We start from the raw sequence: 18,076 nt of genomic DNA on the forward strand, positions 1-18,076 counted from the left end.
AATTTTTGAAAGCTGGGGCCCAGGAATTATGAGGTGAGAATGCATAAAGAATCAATAACATGAAGGCCCTCAGTAAACAGAACAATACAGAACAATGTGCAAATCAGGAAAAATGTTAAGTCCCAAGTGAGCATCAAAATCAATAGGAAAATGGACAGCAACCTAATAGCATTGGAAAGCTCTAGCTCACCTCCAAAATCTGGGGTGCATATATAGTTTTCTTGCATAGGAAATCATTTGTTTCTACATCATCATCATCATGGTGTGAGTTAAATAGTTACAGTTCTTGAAAATCAGAACACAGTTTTACCATCTAAGCACTATTCCACTCCATGAATAGGGATTCTACCCACTCTACCGAACGTCATCCAGAGATTGCAAGACAAACTTTTTCCGGATTCCAGTAGTGGAAGCATCCTGTCACAAGGGAACAGTATCCAGTTGCCAGGCAGCATACATACTAAACATAACACATTTCCTTCCCTTAACAAAAATATATTGGCACACTATATTACATTGGTTTCCCTACCTATGTACAAATATAATAATCCATCACTCTTGGTCTCCTTTTTGTGCGGGAGCTCGGTTCCCTTTTGCACAGTAGCTCCTCTCTGCCATTATCATCACATATTCTTGGCAATTCCTTTTCTTCTACCTCACTGCATGCAGCCACTGTCCTCGTATTCCACTACTTTCCATCTGATAATTTGATAGTATTCCCCCTCACTGCTATCAATGTCTTCAGGGAAAATAGTTTGGAACTTCCCTTTCTTTTCACATTGCCCACACCTACTCTGACAAGCACAGGGATGTGGAATTCCTATAGCCCCACGCCCAGGACATATTGTTTGGGGTCAAGGGCAACAAGTTTTCATGTGTATTTTGTCCTTGGGACAAGTAGACCCAACCCCCTGCAACACAAACCCTTTGGCTGCCAGTTTGAAGTACCACATTATGGATCAGGGAAGGGCATTGTCTGCAGTTAAGGTAATATTTTTGTCCATATGTTAATGCTGTTCAAACTTCTATTTATTGTTCATTATTTGAAAGCCTTTATTACTAGGGTGAGCGCTCTAAGTAAATGCTGTAAGCTCTGACTGCACTACTGACAGTGGTTCCAGTATAAAAATGTGTACACACTTTTTCAAAGTTTAGCAATATGAGGCTATGTATAATGCTCCCAGAATGCTCTCTAATTTGATGCAAATATTTGCAGGAGCTTGAAAGCAGGATTCATGATTCTTTGCTTTGAAAATAAAATATTGATGGGGGCGTGGCTTGCAGCCGAGAAAGATGGCCGCATGCTAGAAGAGCTGCGCTAGTAGTCAGCGTTTAAACACCCGAAATCCGGCAGTATCCGTACCAGAAGAGGCACCCTACGGCGTCTGAAGACGTCGGGAGGCGACGGGGTGCAGCGGTGACTGAGGCGACCCTTCCTGGTCATTTTAACATCGGGACATGGAGGCCCGGCCCGCTCGAGCCGTAGTGGCGAAATGGCGACCGCCAGCGAAAAGCGCGCTGACTGAAGGAAGCCGGACGCGCTACCTGAGGTGCTTTCACCCGGATCCTGTGGTGGCGGCCGGCAACAGCGTGAGCGCGGCAGAGACGGAGATGCCACGACTTGCCCCAGCTGAGGCCCCGTGGTCCCGGAACCTACCGAATCCACCGGGAGGCACACAGTCTATGGCGGTGAGATTCATAGCGGAACACTGAAGATTGGCTGTGGGAGAGTCTGAGAGGGCAGGCGGTATTCCTGTGTGGAGTCCTGTGGTGCCGGCGGGGCCTAGAACCGACGCAACTTGGGCCCTGATAGGAGTAGGCGTCGACCCCCGTAAACAGTGTGGCGATAGTGGAGTGTGCCGCAGGGGTCCTGAAAGGAGGCCTGACGCACGACACAGGCATTGCGACTGGCTTATGTGGCGCTTACACGGACCCCGGGAATGAGCGGATGGCCAGGGACAGAGGCCCGATGGAGGCAACGTGATTAGTGCCAGGACTTCGGTGAGTGCACAACAGCAGCACCGCAGCTAGAGGTGGTACACTGAGAGTAAGGGGAACAGAGTGAGGGAGGAGAAGGTGATCTCTGCGCCTAATCCCAGCCCAATACGAGCTCCCCATCCACAACGTTAGTACAGGGCCAGGAGTGGAAAAGGCCCTGTCGGATCCAGTGGGAGCCTCGGATAGAGAGTGTGTGAAGGGGAAGTGCCCAACAACAGACTGCCTGAGTAGGCCTGAGTTGAAGAGAAGGTAGTCAAAGCGGGAGCCTAGCCTGCCTACGGTAGGCGCCGGAGGGCCCCAAGGGCATACAGCAATTTGACCGGAGGTGCCCCTCACACCACGTGCGTCCGGACTACGTCTTCTGTCATGGGCCGTAATAGACCGCTAGGACAAGGCCAGTCCAATCACATTGACAAATATACAGTGGCCATGGGAACGGAGGACGGAATTCAAGGAGGGAGCCAACAGGGAGAAACTGTGGATAATGGTCCCGACCCCTCGCTCAGAGACATCATGGCGGCCATCAGAGAGCTGCGCGGAACCCTGAAACCTAAGCTGAACTCGGTGACGGAGGAGGTTAATTTACTGCACGCAGACTTCAGAAAGATGTCTGAAAAAGTGTCTGTGGCTGAGACTGGCATCGGTAGCCTCCAATCCAAGACAAAGAGACTCGAAGAACAAGTAGCCGCCCTAACGAAAAACCAAACAGACATTTACGCCCAGCTGGAGGACCAGGAGGGACGGGCAAGGCGCAACAACATCCGCTTATTGGGGGTCCCGGAGGGCCTGGAGGGGCCGTCCACGGACTGGTTTGTGGAGGATTTGATACTCAATCATCTGAAGCCAAAGCGCCCGTCCAACTTCTTTTCGGTTGAGAGGGTTCATCGCGCATTAGGGGGGGGGCCTAAGCCTGGGGACCCTCCACGCACCATCATAGCCCGGATCTTGAACTATAGGGATCGGGATGCCATCCTGCAGGCGTCACGGGTGTCTGGGGACCTTCAACTCAAGAATGCCACAATTCGTTTCTTTCCAGACTTTACTCTCCATGTCCAGCGCCAGCGGAGGTCCTTTGAAGGGGTTAAAAGAGCCCTCAGGGAACAAGGGGTGAAGTACATGAAGCTCTACCCAGCTCGCCTCAAGATACTGGACGGAAACAAGGCATATTTTTGTTAAGCACCTGAAGGGGCCAGCGACTGGCTGGAGGGATGGCGGACAGTGGGCAGAATCGGAGGCCCGCGCAGATCCGAACACCGCCAGCCTGGACGGGACACGATGAGCATGGACAGATCAGCACTAGACAACCAGGAACGTGATCGGAGTGAGCCCAAGTGATTTTGGAGGGCATAGCTGCCTGAGGTGATTTCTGCCCTTAGTGATGGGTGGTTTGCATGGATATTGGGGCCCCGGGACTGAGCAGGGACCCTGAAAGACAATCCTGGTCACCAAAGTTAATTGTCGTGGTGATGTTATGATTTGATACTCAGACTTATTGTTCCTAATGTAGATTCAGCGATGGCCGGGAGTGCTGAGAGGGGGGTGGGATCAGGGAGTTGGCAGAGGGTTGCTCTAATATATCTATAATAATGGGTGAGACTTCCTTTAGTTATGTATAACTCTTTCTGCTGACTGCAAGCTTACGTTCCCTCTTCAAGTTTGATTTGAGGCTGATGGGGCGACATGCACTCTGTAAGTTTGGAAGGTGGGAGGTTGGGGACCCACCGAGCAGGGAGGCAGGGAGGGGGGGGGGGGGGAGTTGGTCGGGGGAGGGGGGCTGGTTCTTGGGGGATGGTATGTTTTGCTCAATTTCAAACTAGGTCTTTTGCATGTGGGAATTGCTTTAACAGGACACAGTGGGACATGGTTTATCCGAGGAGATGGAGGCCCCATACCACAAATGGGTGAACAGACACATGTTAAAATATGGACGTGGAACGTGAATGGGCTGGGTAACAAGATTAAACGAACATTGGTGCTGCAGCACCTGAAACGGCACTCCCCTCATGTGGTCCTCCTTCAGGAGACACATCTACGAGGCAATAGATGTAAGGCCCTTGACCGCTTTGGCTACAAAATGGTGGCCCATTCGGGGTTCACATCCGGTTCTAGAGGGGTGGGTATTTTGATTCTAAACACCTTGCCCAAGGTAATCTCCGGTACATGGACAGATGACTCGGGATGTATGGTTGCAGTGGATGGAGGGGCAAACGTTGTGCTGGGCTCCTGCTACATCCCGCCCGGTTTACATACCACGACGTTTGCACGACTGGGCTCCTTCCTGGCAGACCTTCCCTGGGGAGTCCTTCTGTTGGGAGGAAGACACCAACGCTGTAATGGATGCTGACTTGGACCGATCGGGCGGGCAGTGGGGATTCAGGGGAGAATGTGGGCTACAGGGCTTCACCACGGCCCTGGGGCTTGGAGACCTGTGGCACACGCACCATCTCTCACACAGACATTACACGTTCTATTCGGCCAGACATGGGTCCTTCTCTAGACTAGACCACCTTTTCGCGCACACCGATCAGCTGGGTGACTTCGCGGAACCCCACATCCTGGCCCGGGGAATTTCTGATCACTCCCCGGTCAGCGTCATTCTTAAAGGTCCGGTGATCAATAGAGCGCCATTCCCGAGGATAAATCCGTGGCGCCTTCAAGATGAAACCATAGGAGACAAACTCCGGGAGGGTTCCCAGTTATACTTCGAAGAGAATCGGGGGTTCGGTTGAGTCCCATCTCACGTTATGGAAAACCTACAAGACAGTTCTGAGAGGACAGGCCCAAGTTCGGATTGCTGCCAAAAAGAAAGAGGAGTCCCTACAGATCAGGCAGTTAGAAAAGGAGATAGAGAATCTCGAACGAGACGCCGGCACAATGCCCTCAGTCGATCTCTGTCATATACTGGCCCTTAAACAGAAGGAACTCCGGGCGCTGGCTGAGAGCGAAGCGCAAGCTTATTCCCTCACCACGCAACATCGGATTTACGACGTGGGAGATAAAGCTCTGAAGCTCCTGGCGTGGCTTGAACGCCGGGATAGGGAGCGCTCATGGGTAGCTGAGGTATGAGACGGGACAGGCTCACTAGCTTCCAATAGCACAGATATAGCGGAAGCATTTGCGTCATACTTTGAAGGGGTCTTCACCCCGGTCTGTACCAGGACGGAACAAGACTGCGCGGAGTTCCTACAGGACTTTGCGCTGCCCACATTGTCCCAGGAAAAAAAAGGGACCAACTAGAGGCAGATTTTACTGGGGAGGAGATAGGAGAGGCCCTCACCTCCCTTCAATCTGGGAAGGCGCAGGGACCAAATGGGCTCCCAGTAGAAATATATAAGCGACAGGCAAATGTCATAATCAATCCCCTCCTTCAGATGTATCTAGAAGCGCGAAAGGTGGGAAGGCTTCCGCCAGATCAACGGGAGGCCACGATTGTCATAATTCACAAAGCAGGCAAGCTGGCTGATCAATGCTCTTCCTACCGGCCAATCTCGCTTATTAATGTTGAAGCCAAGGTCTTAGCCAAGGCCCTGGCGGATAGGCTGCTCCCAGTTCTGCCGGATCTTGTGCATGTTGATCAGTCAGGATTTATGTTGCGCTGGAGTACACGCCATAATCTGCGTCGCCTGTATGGAGTACTATACATGACAAAAGACGTGGGGAACACTCAGACAGCACTGATGGCGCTGGACGCCTCAATGGCATTCGACAGTATCGAATGGCCATACCTATTCATGGTACTCCAACGACTGGGCTTTGGCCCGACATTCTGCAGCTGGGTGCGACTCCTGTATGAGCAACCGGTAGCGAGGGTGAGAGTTAACAGGACGGTGTCCAGAGCTTTCCCCCTGCGGAGGGGCACCTCTGTCCCCCCTCCTGTTTGCCTTGGCCCTAGAGCCGCTGGCTCACTGGATCAGGAGGGACAAGTCATTCTGGGGCCTGGCACTGAACGACGAGTGGGAAGAGCGTATCTCCTTATACGTGGACGATATTGTGTTATATATGGCTAGACCCTACCACTCGATAGCTATTCGGTAGCTACTCGGGCAACACTATCAATTGGGCAAAGTCATTGATCTACCTGCTCCCGGGTCCCTCCCCCCCCCCGCGGATTCCGACTAGGTGTCCTGCTTCAATCGCAGTAGACGGGTTTAAGTATCTGGGGGTATACATCACTAGGGATAGGGCGGAGTTCCTTACCAGGAACCTGGAACCCCAACTGATACGCCTGGGAACTGACGTGTGCCATTGGAGGTCGCTACCTCTCTCCCTCATGGGACGAGCTGCAATGTTTAAGATGCTTGCATTGCCTAGACTCCTCTACATTTTACAAAATACGCCGTATCCGGTTCCAAATGAGGTATTCACGCGAATATCTCAGGCACTACAGACGTTGATCTAGGATGGTGGCAACCCCAGGATAGCGTTGCGCAAGCTGACGAGAGGGGTGTATGATGGGGGCTGATCCTTCCAGACATACAATTGTACTATTGGGTTTCCCAGCTACAGGTGGGTCAACGATTGGGTATATGCGGCTAGGTCGGAATCGGCCTATAGAGTTGACCGGTTGGTCATACCAGAGGGAAACTGCGAGCCATTGCTTTACGCCCGCAAGCCATGGAAGGACTGGCCTTCGCACACAGGGGTGGTGGTTCAGTGTTGGAGGGAGGCAAATAAGTTCCTGGGGTTGATGGACTGCCTGACGGGTAGAACCCCTCTGTGGCTTGGTGATCAGCTAGCAGAAGTGACTCGATAGAATGGCTTTCGGGGGTGGAAACTAATAGGCATTGAGTATTTGGGAGACGTATGGAAAGGAGATGCCCACGCTCTTTTGACTATCTTAAAAAAGAATACGACCTTCACGACTCACAACACTACCACTACATACGCCTCACTCACGCTCTACTTTAACACATACGGGGCGGCACATCAGTCCCGGGATATTCCCCTATGGAGGATAGGCTGCTCCTGGACCCCATACCGGAGAAACCCACTTCCACTATCTACCGCAAACTCATAAATAACATGCCTGATCCATTAGTGTCATTGCGAGAAAGATGGGTGACAGACATAGGTGCCCTGGAAGATGACGATTGGCAGGATGCCCTGCAAAGCCTGCGAGAGATAGCAATTCGCGCTAGGTTCCGCTTGGTGCAGCTTAAAATTCTACATCGAGTATACTACCCCCGTACTCACTTATATGCCTGGGGAAGAAGTCAGTCAGCCCTCTGTGCACGGGGATGTCGGGTTGAAGGCACCTTCTACCATATATTATGGGAGTGCCCTGCGATAGTGCCCTTCTGGACTAAGGTCGTGGACACAATGGCAACGGTTGTGGGTTCACCGGTCCCGCTGGAGACCAGGTGGCTACTGCTAATGATCAAGGGGGCCACTGACTGGTCCAGATATAATGGGATCTGGCTGGCACTGGCAGCCGGGTGGCAAAAAGAAACACAGCCAGTGGCTGGGGGGGCACAGGCTCCTCCGCAATGGGACCAGTGGTTGCGTGAGCTAGATTGGTGCCAGAGAGCCGAGGAAACCATTTACAAGAGTAGAGGTTGCACTAAGAAATGGAAGAAAGTCTGGAGGCTTTGGCGGAAATACAGGGGGATGGGGGGGGGAGGGTTAGGGTCAGGTTTTTAACAACTGATTGCCCAGCTTGTGTCTATGACAGCCTTACACTGTATTGTAAAATGTTATTCTACCACATGCTATATGAACACTGTCCTGTAAAGTATGATACCATGAGCAAAGTTAATAAAAAGATTTTTTTTAAAAAAAGAAAAGAAAATGATAAAAAACAGGAAAGCAGGGAAAAAACATTTTGTTAATCTACTGTAAAATTTCAGGTACCATTGCTTTGTAGCATTATTTAGTAAAATGTGTTGATGCATGCTAGTATTTCCCAAAAATATTCATAATGGAAAATCAGTGTAACCAGTTTCAATAAGATTATGGGAAACAAGAAGAAACAAGCATTGGCAAAGCCAGTAGGTCTGACATTGTTGGTCAGCTTTTTACTTTTGTCAATGTGTGACTTGTTTTGGCATGGTTTTTGTAAAACCTTGTTGGTGTGGGAGCTGCCGGACCCTCACCATTATAACAAACTTTGGCAAAAGCAAAATTGGTTTTGGTCTCAAAAAGCACACACCGCCACAGTAGTTAGTGGCATTGAACAAAACTACTTTGTGTGTCGATATGCTCCTTGTGACAGAGCAGAATGCTGTCACTCACAGTGAAGCCAGTCAATACAGAGAGAGAGAGAGAGAGAGAGAGACAGAATTTTAATAAACACAAACGGTCAACGCCAGACCAAATTAGAGGCCAAATTATTAAAGAAAGTCTCAAAAGTGCATCCATTGTATATGTCCCTGCATTAACTGCAGCTATACGGCTTTCATGAATTCCCAAGAATTTACAGAAGTAGGAAAAGAAATAGTACTCTTCGAAAATATTTGTGGACTGCATTTTAGCATGAACAAATGTGCATGTGTAGATTTGCTCATACGAAAATCGGAGTGTTTGCAAGTTCACTTTTCCTCCAATCACTTTTTTCCCCAACTCTGGAAAAAGGTTTAAGTCTACCATTGTCAGGAGTAAATTTCCGAAATTTCTCATTATGGGAAAAGATTGGAGAAGACTTTTTGAAAACCCTTAAAACATACAAGTTAGTAGGTTTGCACAGACTCAAAAGGGCATTTTAACCCTGGAACTATTGCTTACCACTACCTTCAGCCCCAGTATGTAGATCTGCGGAAACGTGGCAATTTGAGGGGATTGCAAGTATTCAAACACTACTATGGTGTGAGCCCTTGCATAATCAGAGAGGCTATATCAGAGCTCTTTTATAAAGAGATTGCTGCCATAATTCCCTGGCTTTCCTCTTCTTTGCTGACTTACCTTTCATGTCCCTCGTTAAGTAATGTCAGCAATCTCTCTCGTTGGTCAGCAGTTACCACCAGTCTCTTATTTCTCTTCACGATGCCTTCCACAGTCGACAACTCCTCCCACGCATGTATAAACATCTCCTTTCTTCATCATTTCTCCACCTTTGTGCACACGGTAGGGCTTCTATTAATTTAACTAAATTGGGATCTGTTGACACACCCTCTTTCTATTCTGCCTTCCCAATAGCTCTATAAAAGTCCGATATCACTGCCACCATTCACTCGTCGTCCTCACTTCCGTTCACACCTTCAATCGGCAACCTGAATAAGCAATCTGTGTTAATGTTCCTTACACCAGGCACGTACCTCACAGATAACACATACTCTTGGAGAGGATACAGCCATTTTGTGATACGGGGTGAGGCTTTCCCAGCCCTCGCCGTGGTGAAAAGAGTGGTCTGTGATCCAGTCATAGCTCAAAATTCACTAACCATACAAAGATTAAAAAATGTTGCACCTCCCACCAGCAGGCCAAAGCTTCCTTTTCCACAGTAGAATATGTGCTTTCCTTTTCTATTAAGGTGTGCAATGCAAAGGCCACTACTCTTTCCTTGCCTTTATGCACCTGCATAAAAACAGCTCCCAATCCACACCTGCTGGCATCAGTAACAATGATGGTCTTGTCATTGGGGTCAAACGGTTTAAGGGGAACTACTTTTACAAGTGTGTCTTTCACTCTTTCAAATGCCAGCTGGCACCCCTCAAACCAATGAGATTTTTCACCCTTTTCCATTTATTCACGCAAACATTGAGGAGTACTCCGCAATACCAAGGAACGATCTTAATTGATCCATCTTGCAGAGCAGGAGCCTTTTCAATTTGTTCTACCAAGCTCAATTTTGGTTTCACACCTTCATAAGACAAGGCGTGACCTGAATATTCTACTTCCTGTGTGCTAGATGTAAATTTTTCCAGGTCTATTGTGAGACCTGCATCCTCCAACCTTCGTAATACTTCTTTGAAAACCACAAAATGCATGACCCTTTGAAAAGCCGCTGATGCGGAAGCCAATCCAAAGGGCATACAGATGTACTGACAAGCTCCCTCGGGTGTTATAAAAGCCGTCAAGTGTCTGGATCTGTCCTGTAAGTGCACCTGATGATAAGCACTGGACAGGTCCAACGTGGTGAAATATCTACCTCCTTTCATGCTTGTAAGCATTTCACTTATGCGGGAAGGGGATGACGATCAATCTAAATACAATCATTGAGGTATCTGAGGTTCACACATGCAGATTTTTCCATTTGGCCTCCTTGCGTTTACAATTGGGCTTAGCCACACTGAAGCCTCAATGGGCTCTATCACAACTTCTCTGCAAATCCTTGTCAATTCCTCTTTCAGCAAACCCCTTATAGCTAAAGGAACATTCCTCACATTATGTACTCAAGCTATCGCCCCTTCCTTCAATACAATTCAGTGTTCATACCACTTCAAACACCCTAACTCCTTACTGAAAAGCTTAGGAAACATGCTGACCCAATCACCCGCTCTTTGCGAGATAGTCAACAACACCTGTTTAGGATGATTAGGATTTAAAATCATCCCCAATGCACGCTGCTCTTTCCATCCTAACAAGGACCTTCCCTTCTGCATCACATACACTTTTCCTTGAGCAGTTCTGTCTTGGAATCCTAACTACTTTACCAAGTATTTTATGACCGGTCATTTTTTACAGCAGGATCACTCAGCTTCTACATCTTCAGGAGATAACTCCCCAAGATCTAATCCTTCCCATGTGGATTTGTCAATCAACGTGAACGAGAAATGTGAATCCGCCCACAATTGCACCTCCTTCCCATTAATGTTAATGACACACTTTGGGGGGGGGGGGGCGACAAGATTTCACCCCAGACTCCGACTCACATACCACTCGTACCTCTACACCATTATCATCACTTTCACTTGATTCTTCCCGTTGGTATGCATGTCCATCTTTGTTCACCCAATTAACTGATCTCTTGTACCTGGGTGTATCAGCCATTCTACACCTCTCAAAAAAAGCTCAAGCTTCTTACATTTAAAGCATCTACTATTGGCATCCGGAAAATTACTTGCTTCAGCCATGTGTCTTGTGCTGCCACATATGAAACATGTTTTTCTTTCTCACCCTCTTGTGTGTTTACCTTCTTCATGCGTTCCTCTTTAGGTTTCCGCATGACCTTTTCCACAACACAAACCTCATTAACATTTTCTGCATCATTATTACCTTTGGCTCCCACCCCTCCCAATTCTTTCACATACCGGGAGGTATTTTCCATACTTTTTGCCAACTCTATAGTTTTGTCAAGTGTGGTGTCCTTCAGCCCTAACAATTTTCCTGAATCTTTGTGCTGCATGTTCTATTGATCATTTCATCTCTTATAATCTCATCTCTGAGATCGTTGAACCTGCAAGTGACAACTAGTCTCCTTAATGTTGCCACATATTGATCAATAGATTCTTCTCGAACTTTAGCTCGGGAAAAGAACTTATGTCTCTCAGCCACTATGCTCACATTTTCCCCATAGTTTTCTTCTAATGCATTCAAAGCCATAGCATATACATCCTCTTCTTCGGTGGCTGGCCCCGTATCTGCATTTCTACCCTTTACTGACTGCCTGGGCAAAGTTTTTAAAACCTTCCTTCCTTCCACCCCTAAGCAGTGTTTTAATATTGCCAACTTCCTCTTTGCTACATAAAAGTCTCCCCCAAAGGCCTCCAAATATGTCTCGAAAGCATCCTCCAATCTTCCCACACCATGCAGGGTTGACCAGGATTTTCTAAAAATGCTGGAAGCCCAGGTATATTTTGTGACGCCATAGCAATTCAAACTGAAAAACCCTTGAGTTATGTGCCACTCAAAAATGCGATGAATCCTTTGCACATGTGCTCCCCGCTGACGCTATGTACAAGGAAAATCTCTGGTTTGCACCAGTGCCGCTACAATGTATGCCCTTCTGCTCTTAACAGAGCTCACCCGATGCATACACAAATGCTTCCTCATCCAAAATGGCGCCAAAAAATGTGACTGTCGCGATGATGTCACCACGCTCAGCGAGCTCTGCTGGCACATAACGCTGCACAACTTTGCTGTTGCCAAGGGCAGCAATGCCACGTGTGACATACACTTGCACACATAAGTCCTCCGCAAGTAGCACATCTGTCGTCTGGGTTACAAGAAATGGCAAGCGCGTTCCTGCAAGTCGACCTTCCATCACAGATCAGGGCGTGGGCCGGGGATTGCGCCCCCAAACTTTAAATGTTGCTGCTAAAGCTTCCCACTGTTAACAGAAGGTAAGGCTCAAAAAATGCCCCAGATATTCCTTGCTCCTCACACCTCTCGCAGATAGTCACAGGGTTGGGCACCATACCAAATGCACAAACAGCAACTTTAAAAGCTCATGCAGCACATACCATTGATTTCTAAACTTCAAAGATGAAGATACTAGTAGTAATACTCCTCCTGTCAGAAGTCACCCGTAATGACTTTCTTCTGCCTCGCCCCCCGGACCATGTCAATAGGGCTAGTGTTGGCCCAGAGGCTGTATTTTCTTTAGATTTTCATTCGGACACACCCCAATCCTGACTAAACTTCAATATTTCCAAAATGAAAAAATTCTCCTTCTCAGCACAGCATCCCCCATCTTCCTGTTCAGCATCTCATCCTCGTACATACTAAACATAACATAGACTCGACGAAATGGAGGCCTAACTGAGTCCTACTTAACATAAGCCAGAAAGACAATCCACCAATCTAAACCAACACCTCCAGGAAAAAACCTTACCTTAGGCACAAAATTAGCATAAAGTATAACCCAAACACTAAGCTCTGAAAATGAAACTTCATGTATGTGCAGAAGATTTAAGATCAGAGCGTGTGCTATGCACACTGACTGTGCTTACATAGAGAGAAACTCTATGCGGGCAAAAGAGCACATGCATTTAGGACCAACCACCAGTCATCATGCTTGTCCAAATACCAGTAGCTTCCATCCCAGATCACAGGGGCCGGGTTTCATCAGGAAACCAAAGACATACCAAGGATTAACAAGTGCATATATTAGTAAGCAACTCATTTTCAGCGCTTAGCGGAATAAAGAGCTGGCAATCAATTTCAAATTCTTCTCCTTCTCAGTGCTCAGGTATAGGTTTCAGGTTTTCCTCCAAGCCCACAACTGAGAAATACCATCAAACACGGTGGAGACTAGAACCCACCTCCAAACTCAGCATTCCCTCATACTTGTTCTGAAACAAGAAACAAAACAGGAAGAAGTGATGAATACAAACCCTATTATGCTGCCCAGCTGAGGCTGAGTGTGGTTTTCTTTAGCATTCCTGTTTGTTTCCTGTCACTCACTGAAGGTGGGAGTCACATCATGTAATAACGACGAGGACAAGGAACACAGAGATAATTATAAATGAATGCCTACTATGCTATGGACCATATGTCACAAAAACACTGTGTCTCCAATCCTAGGTTTTCATTTATCAAAACAAAAACAACAAAAAAGTGGTAATGGCTATAGTCCAGCATGCTGATTGGTAGTTATTTCAAAATTCTTAACTATGGTGCTCTCACTTCCGAGGTCCCACCGCCTTTGAACTTCCATCAATTCCACAGTCACATATAACAATGAGAGGAGCACTCAATAGGTAATCAAAGGCACAACTTAATTCATAACATCCATGTCGCTACTATTGTATTCAGAGTCCAAAATCTAGTACTTTCACATTCAGTCCATAGGTTCAAGGAGACTGACATATTATTCCATATTTCAACAAAGCTTTGTTGCCAGCCGTTTCCTCAGTGGGTGCGTTGATTTGCTGCTATATGAGGATAAATACACAAATTAAATATTGAATAATTTTGAAAGCAATGAAGTTGATATTTTTAGGCGATGCATGAAGATATGGATCCCTGATGGAGTCCTATTGCAAAGAATAAACGCGTTGGTTGGGCTGAGAAAGCATTTTGGAAGATGCAAGAATAAAGTAGACCACACCATATACCAATATACCAGTTTCCCTTGAATCATTGGACTGAATGAGAAAGGACTAGATTTTGGACTCTGAATTCAATAAGGATTAAGTTGTGCCTTTGATTACTTATTAAGTGCTCCTCTCACTGTTATACACCTCACCGGTAACTCTTGTGTGAAGCATTTAAATGCAATAATGGACTGAAAACATTCCAGGGATTAGAGATCTATACATGGGTGCACTAATGTTCAGTTTAAACATGTAAGTATGTATTCTTTATTCACATTTTTATACTTATTCTTCAAGGTATATTTGCATATGTAAACATGTACTCTTTGCTCTCGTTTTACATTTATTTAAGTTACATGTGAGCATGCATAACCATGTATTCGAAGTGCATATTAAATGTATAGGCCTCAATTGAAATGCATTTTGCTTTGCCAGCATATTCTCCCTTTCTTTCCAGATGTATTAGCATGATTCTCGTTAGCTAGAGAAAGGCTTATTGTTTGTATTAGACTGCTGTTAGAGAGGCCTAGAGAGAAGAAGAACTTGGAAATGGATGTGAAGAATCAATGGTTGAAAGAGGACTTTTCTTCATCACGTACCAGGACGGTAAGATGTTCACGGTTGAAAACTGCAGTACCAGTTTGATGCAATGGGAAACTGAAGGGATGGTGCAGATGCACTCGAGCAACAATTTGGTTGACTCCCGGTGGTGGAAAAGGAGATAAGGACGGTTCTGAATCTCACGTGATTTTAAATTGGTGTTCTCACAGTTGGGCGACACAGAGAGTCCCTTTAAACTTCGAGAGGTACATACCTCTCTGCTTGTCTTATTCTTGTAAGTGTGAAGCTTCATGCTAAACATTTTTTTACTTTTCCAGAGACTTCTAGTGAAGTCTGATCATGCTGACACCTTATGCTCCCAAATTAGAGACCCTTGGTAGATGACTCTATATTTGCCCATTGTTTAGAAGAGAGAAGGGAAGTTTCTTTATGGAACACTGGTTTGCTTTAATCTGTTTCTGTATTATTGTAGCTATCACAATTCTGTATCTCATTCTATTGTGCCTTAACCTACTGGGATGTTTCAGGCTATTTATTGTATTGCTGTACTTATTGGACTTACTTTTAGTTTGCATACATACTGGATTGATTGGCAAACAAAAATAAAACCCTCTAACTGTATTTGGGGATTCTTGGTCCTTATTGTGGAGTCACATTGGCTTCACAAGTTGGAATTATATTGCTGATTTCTTCTCCCAGTCAATGCTTCACGTCAACCAACGAAGGTCCATATAACCAATGGGGAAAAATCTTTAACAACTTGACTAAGAGATTACGTTGTAAGGCCCGGCACTCTTTCACGTGAGACCTAGTGCTCAGGCAGCTCTAGTGCAAGAATTTTTCATAGTCAAAATGTCCGTCTACCTAAAGGACACATCCCCGGCGTAAAAAATATGGTATTTTTTTAGTACTAGTGTGTCACAATTTTGTGACTTTATGTGGTGGCACTGTAAAGCATCTATGGTGTGCACTACGACATAACTCAATTCAGTTTAATTAAACCCACGGGACTCTCAATAACCTTAAGGCCAATGATTGGGAGAGGAGGTTGCATTACGGCCAGAGCTGCCAACTTTGGAACTATGGAAGCATGTTTGAGTCTCAGTGTCAGTTCAACATCGTGTGATTCTGTAAAGCGCTCCAATACCTTTGGGTCAAGTTTGCGCTATATAAAACTGCAACAACAAAATAATGATTTAAAAAAGAAAATCTAGGTATAGCAAAGTTGTCTCGTTATATGGAAATAAATGTAGGCCTGGGTGAAACTGCCGTTACAATGGTGTAATAGTGGGTTATATCAGAAATGTCAGATTTCGCTCAAAATAACGCCATCACACTAACATTTTTAGTGTGGGAGCAGAGACCAACCAGAACATGAGCAGCTGCTGTTTGTAGCACTTCAGTTTAGTTTTGTGCTTTTTTTGTGCACATTTTTCATGCAAAAATACAGCACTAAATACCAGGTTTGCATTTCCATATTCCAAATGATATAGTAATATTATGTATGCTGGCTCCTCCTCGCCTTTCTATGGTTCTAAAGCATTTTCGATCTGACCTGGCACACTAAGAATGAGCAATGTTTTGTTATCTATTGTGTAATGATATAAAACGTATACAGGATAAGGACTCTAAACGGCAGTTCATTGCCTAACTGCTAAACTGTGACAGATTCAGTCTGTGCTATTTTAGTCACTAACACTAAACCCATAGTTCTAAGTGGAAAACGAAACAAGAAGTTACACAATGCAAAGCCTTTACTAGGGTGAAAAAAGCGCCTATACATGGCTAAAGGTATCACATGACATCCAGTAAGTTGATAGCTGCGTCTGCCGAACGAAAAGAATGTGCTGGTAATAAAATATTGAAAAAAGTATGATTTACAGCATAGACAAAAAACAGAAACACAGATTATAAATCTCAATACAGCATGTGAACCCAGGCGCTGCTCGTCAATTATCAGCCTTATGCAGCTGCGATAGCAAAATTAAGTTGATCTCGCAAACTAAATTATTTTGTGACCAAATCCTTTACATTTAAGAAGCTAAAATAACTGCAGAAAGAGCATCAGAAAACATGTTTAGAGACAGTAAGAGAATACACAGACTCACGCTTACATGAACTCTCCTTGGTGGGAATAACCTGGTGCTGCTGCATACGCTGAAAGCAATGACCCCCCTCAATGACATCACTGGTTGTACGGTGCATGCTACCGAGTACAACCTAACTTGTTACCCGGCCGCCTGACAGCCAGCCAGTAAACAGAAGAGTTTATCTCAGAAGCCAAACTAAATGAGACGATTGGATGCGTGTGAGTGAAAGCAATACAAAATTACGTAGGAATCTCCCACTGACTGGGTGTGTAGGCAAGGGCTCTGTTATGATTGGCTGAGATTCTTACCGGCGAGTGGAACCTGCTTCCTCTGACTCATTTGTTCTCAATTGAAACTATTTTGGCTGTCTTTTATTAACATAAAAAAGTAATGTAAAGTGCGCACGTCAGCTCGTTTTATTCAGGGGGAAGACGGCTATATCTTCCCAGATAACGTTCATAGGTCTAACTTTTGCATTGAGCTCCTAAATTATAAGGTTGATGTTTATTTTTTAATGATTTGAACACGACGTTCATCTTGTGCGGACTCAATGAGGACCATGGAAGGGTGAAACTGGGCATATATCAATGTTGTGTGCTTACCTCTCAACTAACCCACCCACCGGACTCATACCTAGGGTTGGCACCTTTCCAAGATAAAAGAAAAATACCGGCCATTTGTTGTTTAGGAATCTGCAATGGCCCCGGTCGTGATTCTATAAAGAACTTTAAACAAAATCTTATTTGTTCATTTGTAACATGGGTTTTCAGACTTCGTTTGCTTTAATTATTAGACAAGGATTATTAACGCATCTCTAGAACACATTCAAGTGCTTTCTGTTTATATTTGCTGTGAAGTATGTACACATAAGGACTAAAATTACTTCCTTTAAGTGATTTTGCTTATTTTTGTATCAACTGGGACATTAAAATACTGGTGATGCCGGTAGAAAACTGTTCATGTGGCAACGATTATATCCCTAGTATTATGTATGTAATATGTGTGCATGTTTCTTTCTGGAATGTATGGTGCTGGAGTGGGCTTTCTTTTAAAAGTTATATACCCTCTCCCTTTTGCATGTTTAGATTAATAAGATTAATTAATTAATTGTAATTATACTAATGGTTTGCTGTGTGAATTAATCAATATTACTAATATAAGAAATATACGTGGGAATTGCAGTGGCATGGCCTAACTAATGACGTAAACTAAATTTGTATGCATATTAATAATATATATTCAGAAATTGCATGATTATATGTTGCTTTCGTGATGTATCTGTGATTTGTGCTTTATTAATGTAAATATAACCGCATTAAGTGTTGCTTCTGCTAGATAAATACATACACATATGGGTATTAGTAAGGGGATAACAGATTATTAGTCATTTCTATGTATTAATTACATTTTTGTGTTTCTTTGCTTAAGTTGACCATTTGGTGGTCACAAAATGGCCGACGTCCCTGTTAGACGAGAACAACTCCATTATGAGCATCTCTGGGTGAAGTGCGCATG

At 45.3% G+C, this 18,076-nt stretch overlaps 1 protein-coding gene across 2 annotated transcripts in view; it reads right to left on the bottom strand.

Moving 5' to 3' along the window:
- The window catches only part of SFXN3 (sideroflexin 3), a 154,571-nt gene extending 137,855 nt beyond the window's left edge, over positions 1 to 16,716 (bottom strand). The window contains exon 1 of one of the 2 annotated variants that reach the window (XM_085606486.1): positions 16,586 to 16,716. The gene's annotated coding sequence lies outside the window, so the exon portion shown is untranslated. Of the gene's footprint in view, positions 1 to 16,579 lie in introns of both variants that reach the window. The other variant, XM_085606489.1, reaches the window with a different exon arrangement.
- Between the last annotated feature and the right edge of the window lie 1,360 nt (positions 16,717 to 18,076).

This window comes from Triturus cristatus, chromosome 1_2 (assembly GCF_964204655.1).
Source record: "Triturus cristatus chromosome 1_2, aTriCri1.1, whole genome shotgun sequence".
Lineage (NCBI taxonomy): Eukaryota > Metazoa > Chordata > Amphibia > Caudata > Salamandridae > Triturus > Triturus cristatus.